An 11198-nucleotide genomic window follows, 5' to 3' on the forward strand; every position below is an offset into this window, starting at 1 on the left:
CTTGCAGTCTGCTACATGGTTGTCCCTGAAAGTTTTTGATTCATGATTATTCATAGAAGCATTTGTCATTTCGTTGTTATTGTTTAAATTATAGTTCTATTGTGTGGCCATTTTCGGGACGGCGTAAAATGCGCAACAATCTCTTCAACAAACTAGAATATCGAATTTCAATCAGCCGTGTTGCTGGGGAGTTAATTAATCTTAATTGATTGAACGTGAATGATCACGGCTTTAATGCTTTGAATCAAGTTTGCGATATGATTATTTGGATTTGGATTTGGATTTCATTAATTGAATGGTCGTGCTGTCCATTGAAGTAAAACCTTCCCAGATAGTGATTCAAGCAGAGGTTCAACATTTATTCCTTTGTAAGCAGCAGCACGCCTTCCAGGGTTCTATGAGAATATTTAGTAATATAAGAACATTGAAAGTCGCAAATGTAAACATAAACTTTTTCCCCCCAATTTCGTAATAACTAGCATCGCCCCTAGTGTACTACTATTCAGAAGTTGTATTCTATCGAATGCATAAACAAGAGAAGTCTCAATTTTCGCTTAATTAGCCATAAGAATCATTGTATGCATGTTTATCCCGTATGGAACAGCAGTTTCGGTAATTTGTATACAGAAAGTATTTTTAGCAAATATTAAATATAAAACAATACTAAATTAGATTTCCAGCATTTGTGGAAGTTTAACTGAACCTTTTGTTTAGCTTATTTTGTGTTATACAGCTCTCAATGATTTATTTGAGTCATTAGTATTCTGTCATTTGGCGGTGTGGCCAGTTGGTGATGAGATTCAGCGGGAACACCTTTGAAGTGGAACTCAAAAGCTTTTAGAAAATTTATGAAGCAGCGACTTTCGAGTTTAGACTAGATACGGCAGCAGATGAACCGTGTCCAAAATTGCGCGTAAATAGATGTGTGCCGATCGAAAAACTTCCTTGATGGCAGTGAAGCATGAAGCGATGAAAGAAAACATAGTGCAATTAGCGATGGGTGATGGCGTTAATGAGGTCAAGGCACATTGCAGGGGCCCTCCTTAGCCGTGTGGTAAGACGCGCGGCTACAAAGCAAGACCATGCTGAGGGTGGCTGGGTTCGATTCCCGGTGCCGGTCTAGGCAATTTTCGGATTGGAAATTGTCTCGACTTCCCTGGGCATAAAAGTATCATCGTGTTAGCCTCATGATATACGAATGCAAAAATGGTAACCTGGCTTAGAAACCTCGCAGTTAATAACTGTGGAAGTGCTTAATGAACATTAAGCTGCGAGGTGGCTCTGTCCCAGTGTGGGGACGTAATGCCAATAAGAAGAAGAAGAAGAAGAAGAAGAAGAAGCACATTGCGTATCGGAAAATTACATAAACGTAGAAATAAGGCTTACTGCTTGAGTATGGTAATGAATGAGAAACAAAAATGAGATGAGGTGTTGTTCAAACTCTGCATACAAATATTTGCTTCTTCTTCTTCTTACAGGCATTACATCCCCACACTGGGACAGAGCCGCCTCGCAGCTTAGTGTTCATTAAGCACTTCCAGAGTTATTAACTGTGAGGTTCCTAAGCCAAGTTACCATTTTTGCATTCGTATATCATGAGGCTAACACGATGATACTTTTATGCCCAGGGAAGTCGAGACAATTTCCAATCCGAAAATTGCCTAGACCGGCACCGGGAATCGAACCCAGCCACCCTCATCATGGTCTATATTTGCTATCTGGTTTAAAAAATTTCTCATCGTGACAGCACTTGTGTACAAAGTAAAATACCTAATAGGTCATAATACCGATCTAAATGAAAATTTAAAAAATATATACCTATCTGTTCTAGATACAATTCCAATATGTCAAAGCACAGTGGCGAAAACCGGGGCAAAAACCAGAACTGTTTTTCCCTCAGTCATTAAGTTCCCCAACTAGGACATTGCCACCTCGCAGCTTAGGAAGGCCCAAATTATTAATCAATACCTATTTGGTTGGCTACAGCGCCGATACACCTATGCCTGGCGTATTGTAGAGCTCCATAATCGTCGGTCTTGGGCGATGTTCCTCCAGTTTCCCCGAACGTTCAGGGTCCCCAGGTCCGATTCAACCGCGTGCAGCCAGCGTGTTCGTGGCCTTCTACGAAGTCGTCGGCCCCTATTTGGTGCTCTGTTGAATATTGTTTTCGCCATTCTTTTTTCCGACATTCGCACTAAGTGACCAGCCCACTGAAGTCTGCCGTATTTTATACGATTCACAATATTTTTCTCTTTGTATACTTGATACAGCTCATGATTCATGCGTCGTCGCCACACACCATTTTCTAATTTCCCTCCGAGTATTGTACGCAGCAATTTTCGTACGAAAACCCCAAAAGCTCTCCGGTCCGTCTCTTTTAATGTCAACACACTTAGTTTTATTTCTGCTCGGCAAAAATTATTAGCTCGGCAACAAATTCCCAAAATTCAATGAACAGATGGTGAGTGTGCAATTAGACTGGCCCAGGAAACAAAAGGTTGTCGAAGTCTACGGGGCACCCCCCAGGATTGTGCCTTTGGGTAAGAAAATCAATCTCTGAAAATTTCAGCTCAATCGCTTGATGCAAACGGACACAACGGACACGAATAGGAACATGGAACGTTTTAACCCTAGCCCAGCAGGGTAAATTGGCACAACTTGCCAATGAGGCACGCCGCATGAAGCTTGAGATCCTGGGACTGAGTGAAGTCCGTTGGCCAAACTTTGGAGAACACAGAACGCCGTCGGGACAAGTTCTGCTATACTCTGGTTTACGAGGTGAACACGCTCCCCGGCATCGCGGAGTTGGCTTCCTACTAAGCGCTCAGGAACACTCTGCGCTTATGAAGTGGGAACCTGTAAGTGAAAGGATAATCGTTGCCAGATTTAGAACACGGGTCCGAAACCTTACTATAATCCAATGTTATGCGCCAACCGATGCTGCCGATCTGCAAGACAAAGAGAACTTCTACAGTCAACTCAATGCCGTCACATCAGCATCAGCCGAAAATGGAAACGGAGCCTTCTTGATGTACGGAATAAACGTAGTGCCGATATCGCGTCTGATCATCACCTCCTCATCGGCGAAATACGCCTGCGCATTGCGCGGATTCGTCGGCAGGAGGAAAGAGTTGGACGACGTTTCAACACACGCCGACTGGAAGATGCCACGGTGAAACGGTCCTTCGTTGAAGAACTGGAGACGAGTGCTGCAGATATTCCGGAAGGTGGCAGCGTGGAAGACCAATGGACCGCCATCAAGAATGCCTTCATCACCACCAGCGAGAATAATCTGGGCGAACTACGCACCCAGAGAAAACAATGGATCACCGATGAGACCTGGAGAAAGATAGAGGAGCGAAGAGAAGCCAAAGCCGCGATAGAGCGATCGAAAACCAGAGGAGCCAAAGTCGTCAACGATACGCGGCTCTTGAGAAGGAAGTAAAACGCTCATGTCGACGGGACAAGCGAGCGTGAGCAGACTCTCTAGTCGACGAAGGAGAGAGAGAGCCACCGCAACCGGGGACATTCGCCTCCTCTACGATATCTCACGACGCTCAAGCGGGGCGAAGATGAATGCAACAATGCCTGTGAAAGACGCGAATTGACCGACCCAACTGACCAGCTGAAACGCTGGTTCGAGCACTTCGAACAACTGTGCCAGCCAGGTCATCACCACCTCGGCATCTGCCTAGGATCCGGCGTATAACACGCGTCAATACCGAAGCTCCATCACTGCTAGAGATTTAAACAGCCATCCAAAGCATGAAATCGAATAAAGCCCCAGGGGTCGACCGCATATCAGCCGAGATGCTCAAAGTTGACCCCATGACATCCGCTCAACTACTGCATCGTTTATTTCGTAATATCTGGGACACCGCAACTTTCCCGGTCGACTGGATGCAAGGTATCTTAGTGAAGGTGCCCAAAAAGGGTGACCTGACTGTATGCGATAACTGGCGAGGCATTATGTTGCTGTGTACCGTTCTTAAAAGTTCTATGCAAAATTATCCTAGCACGGATTCAGGAGAAGATCGATGCGACTCTCCGGGGGCAGCAAGCCGGATTCCGTGCCGGAAGATCATGTGTGGACCATATTGTCACGCTCCGCATTATTCTGGAGCAGGTCAACGAATTCCAAGAGTCCCTTTACTTGGTATTCATTGACTACGAAAAAGCTTTCGACCGTCTCAATCACGAGAATATGTGAGGCGCCCTGAGACGCAAGGGAGTTCCTGAGAAAATCATCGGCCTTCTCGTGTAGAGTGCTGCACAATGGGGTCTTGTCCGACCCTATCCGGGTCGTAGCTGGTGTGAGGCAAGGATGTATTCTATCACCGTTACTGTTCCTCATCGTAATCGACGAGATTCTGGTAGATGCAATTGACCGTGAACCAAACCGCGGGCTGTTATGGCAGCCTATAACCATGGAGCACCTAAATGACTTCGAATTGGCGGATGATGTTGCACTCCTCGCGCAACGGCGCTCTGATATGCAGAGTAAGCTCAACGACCTTGCCGAGCGCTCCTCTTCGGCAGGTTTAGTCATCAACGACAACAAAACCAAATCGTTGGATGTAAACACGGTGACTCCTTCCAGTTTCACAGTAGCCGGGCAACCAGTGGAGAATGTTGAAAGCTTCCAATATCTTGGTAGCCAAATGGCGTCAGACGGCGGTACCAAGATCGACATAGGCGCACGGATCAAGAAAGTAAGGGCTGCCTTTGCGAGTTTAAGAAATATCTGGAAAAACAGGCAGATAAGTGAACGCACCAAAATACGAATTTTCAACTCTAACGTGAAATCTGTGCTGTTATACGCTAGCGAAACATGGTGTATCAGTGGAGAACACTCAACGGCTGCAGGTGTTCATTAACAGATGCCTGCGGTGTATAATTCGGGCCTGGTGGCCTCACAACTGGATCTCAAACAACGAGCTCCATCGTCGTTGTCACCAGAGGCCGATAGCAACAGAAATTCGGGATCGGAAGTGGGGCTGGGTTGACCACACTCTATGTAGGGGCGGAAACGAAATCTGTAAACAAGCATTAGACTGGAACCCAGCGGGACATCGCAGCAGAGCAGACCCAGAGGCTCATGGCGGCGAAGCCTCAATAAAGAAATAAAAGAAGTCGACCGAAATCTAACCTGGCAACAGGTTAAAACGATAGCCGGGCAACGCTCAGGATGGAGATCTTTCAAGTCGGGCCTTTGCACCACCGGAGGTGTACAGGATCCATAAGTAAAGTAATTCTCTCCGAAAAGAAATATTATCTGCAGGATTTATTAGGTTCTTCTTTTTTTATTCAAATATTTAAATATTCAAACATTAAATTGTATATTTGAAACAAAACATTCTACTAAAGATATGAATAGAGTATAATCAAAATGTTTGTATGCGTTTGATAGTTTATTATCTGTTCCGCTTTTTTTTCCTGAGATGGGTAGGTATCAAACGAATACTTTTATTTACCAGTGTTCATTGAATCATAGAACTTCGATGAATCTCTCCAACGCACGGATCGGACATCCCCTCTGGTTTGGACGTTTTTCGCAAAAGAATCCTCTCCGGGTCGAGTGTGACCGTAAATCATACACGATTATGCAAATACATTTTTGGCAAAAATGGCAGCCCATCTGTGATATCAAAACCCTTACGGTTCAATTATATTTGTTTCGTGGCGATGCTTGTCCGCAGATGACTCATTCGAACGGTCGACCATAAATCTGGGAACAAGTGACAATGGGTGGACTCGGTAGTCAATGATAAAGAAATAAAAGATCCAGTAAACATTTAGTCTAATGACAAATGGCATTCTGAAGCAGGCTAATTTAAAAGTTACGTTCCAAACGCCTGGAGCCTGGATTGTAACCACTGCAACTGAAATAAAAAAAAATCCAATACGAATTTATTCTTCAGAGCAAACGATGCTGGCTGCACATCCTCCAGGATGCGCTTTTGCGGTTCTTCATCAAGACATGCCTCAAGCACTCTAGGGAAAAAGGCAACCTGGGAAATTATCCTCATCTTCCATCTTCTTCCTCAATGCGAAATAGCTCTCAGTGAATAAATATGCATAAAACATTACATTTTTAAATAATGTGGTTTTCTGCATGAAGTTCCACTACTCTGATGATATTATTGCGCTTGTATCTTCCAACAGAATGCTCTCTCATCCCAATGCGGATCGATGCGAAGTCATTTTTTGCTGGCTCTTTTTGGCTCCCATCACTTGCTTTAGACATCATTTGTGTTTTTGTAATATTTTCGTTCGCTAATGTCTTAATTTTTTCTCGCTCCGACGCTTTCCGCCCTTGCTGATACCGCAGGCGAAAGAATTGGATGGAAAAATCATCATATATTTTGATAATTTATGGCGTTGTTAATATTTTGTGCTCATAACTCTGTACGGTACGCTGGAGCTTTTCAGTTTTCACGATTGTTACGGGTGCAGATTTAACTGCAATAAAATATTGTTTGTACTAGGATCATATGATAGAAACGATTGCCCATAACAGCAAAACACTTTTAGATAGAATGAAATAAGTATGAAGACGACACCGTTGGTTGAGTGGTAAGCGTACCTGCCTTTCACCGCAGTGGATCTGGGAGGCCAGCTTCATTTAAAATCACATTCGTTAATTAATTTCATTAGTAGCGTTCATGTTTATTACACATTCATATGACATGATACAAAGAAATACGAAAAGTAAAAACGAGTCCCGGAAGGATAAGCAATGTCAAAGATGTTACACGCTTTTTAAATTTTTCATATTTTTGCTAAATGGAAAAGGCAGCTTTAATGGTTGTTATCTCAGTATTTGAAAATTCCGTTCAAGACCTGTATACGAAAAAAAAACCCGCAGAATAATTCTTCTACCATATTTTGAATAAGCTGTCATAATCAAGGCAACATTGTGCTATATATTTTGCAAACGCTTATAATTTGGTGAAAGTGTTTTATTCTTATCATTCTAGACCACCCAACTGTATGATTGTACTCACAATGGCAAGGGTTTGATGCAAAACATCACATCTGCTTTATAGAGTGATATGTGTTTCCGATAACCTTTCATTTGAATTTCAAATAATAAAAAGTTCAAGATTAATCACTGTTAATATAGTAACACATTTGAAATTGAGCATTCGATGGAGCATCCATCTGGATTGGTAATGGATGATTGATGATTTTGTAAATATGTTTATAAATAAAAATAAAATTAATTCCCTATCAAACTGGACTAAATAAGAAGGAATGATTTATGCATCATCAACCAAAAAACTGCGACCTCTTCTTGTACCAGATACTTCGGTAGTTTGATTGCCAAAACATGCATTTATTTGGCTTTTCTAGCGGAGCATAACGGCTAAAGTTCATCAGCCATTCTTTCCATTGTCTCCGCGGCAACGCTAGACCGAACACTAGCAACGATTTTTGTATCCATTACTCACCGAACTCATCACACAAACTTGCTCCCTTGAAGCTCGCTCGCTTGAGTTATGGCTGTGAATTGAATAAAATATTTTCCATTTAATTGAACTTAATAAATCATTTCGACTCAACATTGCTCTGAATATCCACCACGTTCTGTACCATTCTTTATGCCAGTGCTGCACTTCTGTACCCGTTCGCTGGTTGGTTATATAATATTTTTTGGCTCTTGCTTTTTACAGTTTCGGACAGTTTTTTTTTTTCAGCACCACTTGCTCGTGCTGATGCTGCTTCTTTTTATTCAAATTTTTGACGCATATAGCATAGAACGGCCCACAAGTAAAGCCGATTCGCAATCAAGCAAATCCTATCCAAAAAACTAGAATGGTTCTTGCTCACTTTTAATTTGAAGTTATAAGACTGGCTCAATAAAAACTATTTTCGATATCGATAATCGCACTGCCTTCACTTATATAATTGTTTGTTTGATTTAAATTATGAATTCAAATTAGAACTAGTCTTTGCACTGCACGTTAACAGCTTCCTGCTTCCGAGTGCCAATATTTGCACAAGCTCAGTGCGCATAGGACAAGCAAGTGGAATTGCCAACACACAGAAAGGTCGAGGAAGCCTATAGTAGTGCGAAATGACAACAGGAAAAAAAAACAAGAAATATGTTCTCACAAATAAATTTTATTTTGTTTTTGTTGTGACATAAATAATTGCTTTCGGTTGCATAATATTTCGTGCATTGCGAGCAGTGCACTTCGACTCCGCTTTGTAATGTTGATAAAGTTCATTTTGATTGAAATAAATTATTCCATTATTTTAGAATATGTCACAGGGATCTGATCGAATGACCACATTGATAGTATATCATGATTGATCCTATTATGAACTATATAATTTGCATCGAGCATCGATGTGAACCAGCGGAGGAATAGGAATGCCTGCAAAATAAGCAACCGATACTGCCTGTCATAAGACGGGCTAGGAGGGGACTCCAGTAGCCTTGCGAGCAAAGGCGTAGGATTACCAATCTGGAGATGGCGAGTTCGATTCTTTTTCCGGTCTAGGATGTTTTTGGGTGGGAAACATTCTCGTTTCCCTGGCCATAGTGTATTCATTATATTTGTGTCTTTCAATTAATAACTGAGGAAATGCTAATTCAATAATAAGTTAAAAAGCAGGCCAAGTTCTAGTTGGAATGTAGAGCCATTGAAGAAGAATAAGAAGAAGATGGGTAAGGGGTCGCACACTTGTTACGTAAGGGATTTCTGAGTTTTTCTCCTATTTCCTTTCATGTGAGATTTTTTCCTTACTTTACTTTTTCCTGATTTTTGATTCACATGGTGTGCAAAAAAAAAATACAGAATTCTCTCGCCTCACATATACTTTCAAGTATATTAAGGACTGTTCCATTTGATTCCTCTAATTTGAAATCTCTACAGGTACGTATTTCGAACTCAACTGAATACAGCTTTACTGGCACTGGTCGGCATCTTCTTCTTATTATTGGCAACTGGGACATTGCCGCTTCGCTTCTATATCATGAGGCTAACAGGACTGGGAATCGAACCCAGCTACCTTCAATATGGTCATGCTTTGTAGCCGCGCATCTTACCACATGGCTAAGGAAGGTTGAGGCCGGAATACGTAACTGTAAAGCTTACAAAGTGGAGATATTGAAAAGAAAATTACTTACTCGTCTTGTGAGAGGTTGAATAATTTTCCTTCGATCTCTAATATGTGTCTTGTTCATAGCTAAATGAAGCCTGAAAGAGTCAGAAATATTTTATGCAATTCAGTTTGGAGTATCAAGTGAAATTCCAGTTTACGCAAACACGTATTAGTATTGGTGATATACTTACAAATTGTATGGGAAAGATAAAATAGAACATATTTTGTGGCATTATTTTCTGAGTCGTCTATGTCCGTTATGCTTTGTCACAATGCCATACATACGTGTTTGTAAGATAAAATTCAACGAGCTCAATGTGATTACGTGCTAGCGGATTTTAAGCTGCACTACAACTGTGTAGAAGGGCTGTTGGGAGATTATAAATACAAGGCCTGTTTCAATAGTCTTTCACGTGAGCCTCTTTCCAATCATTCCACTGTCTTCTTTGCGATGCTGCGCTTCGATACCTTTTTACAGTTGGAATCGCGGATCGAAAAGCTGGACGAAAAATGGGAGGAGTTCGAGGACATACAGGCGCAGACAGATGAATTGAAGCAATAAGAGCAAAAAGTGGTCGCCGAAAAAAAGTCCTGGGCTGAGATCAAGGAGTTATATTTCCAGGCAAGAACAGAGTTGAGATCTAAGTTGCTGCCCACTATTTCTACTCCATCGTCCTCTACTTATTCTACCGAGGCATATGGAGGCATTCAGTTGCCAAAAATAAGTTTGCATAAGTTCAATGGGGAGCTCAATACGTGGTTGCCATTTTATGACACTTTCAAGCCACTAAGCAATAGAAAACCTGATCTAAGTGCTTTCTATCATTATCATTATTTGCGAGCATCTTTAAAGGGTAAGACGCCAAAGAAAAGCGACGTCTGGAGTTGCCTGGATGGCTTGCACTTGATGGATTTCCTCGATTTCCTGCGATATTGCTCGATCAACGTTCCGAAGGTCAGCGTGCTCCACTCCTCCGATGCTGTTCGAGAAGTCCGGGTTGAAGAATTCAGCATCCGACTGTTTGTCGTCGTGGAAGCGTGTATGCTGCAGTGATCACACTACATCACCAATTGCAGTCGAGAATGCTGCTCGCCATTCCGATGCCAAATGTGCCCGGATCCGGATCTTTCGGAGGGTTCTGCCTTTTCTCCAATAACGGTGGCAGCTGAGGAGCTTCACTCAGCAGGCGGTACAATCTTCAATGGTTACGTTAATATACCAGCTGCGCCGCGAGAGTTCTACATTTTTTTTTATTATGAGCTGCCATTGACGTTCTGCTGACCACTGCGTTTTTTCAGTCCTGCCATCATTTTTTTGATGAAATTGCTACAAAATTATACAAAGTTTCCTGATAAATCGATTTTTGAGGCGTTGGAACGCATTATTATTCATACTTTTTCAAGCTCTGTAATCCACCATGTCCCAGGGATCCTCGATAGGGTTGTGATCTGTCGATTGATATGTTCTTTGAAGCATCACACTTTTTTCGGAGTGAAAAAAGTATTCTCCATCTATAAAAGTGTAAAAGAAATGACAGTGGGTAATTTCTTGGCGAAAAATGAGCATTCACTTTTAATCCGTTTGATCATTAGATTCAAATCTCCTTCAGTATTCGTAAGTAGAACTGCCCCTAAAACTCGCTAGTCATTCAGTGTTGGTAGAATCATGCTCAAATCTCAACCATTCATGCCTCATGCGCGAGCTAACTTGCTTGCGATTCTGCTGGAACAGCATCGTGCTTGAGTTTTTCACGCAGAATCGCTACGTTTCGCTTATTTTCCGAATAACGTTTTCGCTCCAAAAAGCGTCATACCCCAAGGGAAACGAATTTTATGCTTAGATATGGTTTTATTATCCATTGCTTTAAGCGAAGAAAGTTAATTCGAAGCAATAAACAAGAAAGAACGCGTAAAAATCTTCCAATTATGCAAACTGCGAATCGAATCCCGATGTTGAACTTAATCTAGAATTAAAAAAACCCTGATTAATCCACCTAGGGGTGATGGTGCCTTTCTCGTGCATTATAAAAATAGTATTTTGGCCATTACTCTTGAGCCCATAGTCCGATCTGGCCAATTTTCAA

This window comes from Armigeres subalbatus, chromosome 1, assembly GCF_024139115.2.
Source record: "Armigeres subalbatus isolate Guangzhou_Male chromosome 1, GZ_Asu_2, whole genome shotgun sequence".
Taxonomy (NCBI): domain Eukaryota; kingdom Metazoa; phylum Arthropoda; class Insecta; order Diptera; family Culicidae; genus Armigeres; species Armigeres subalbatus.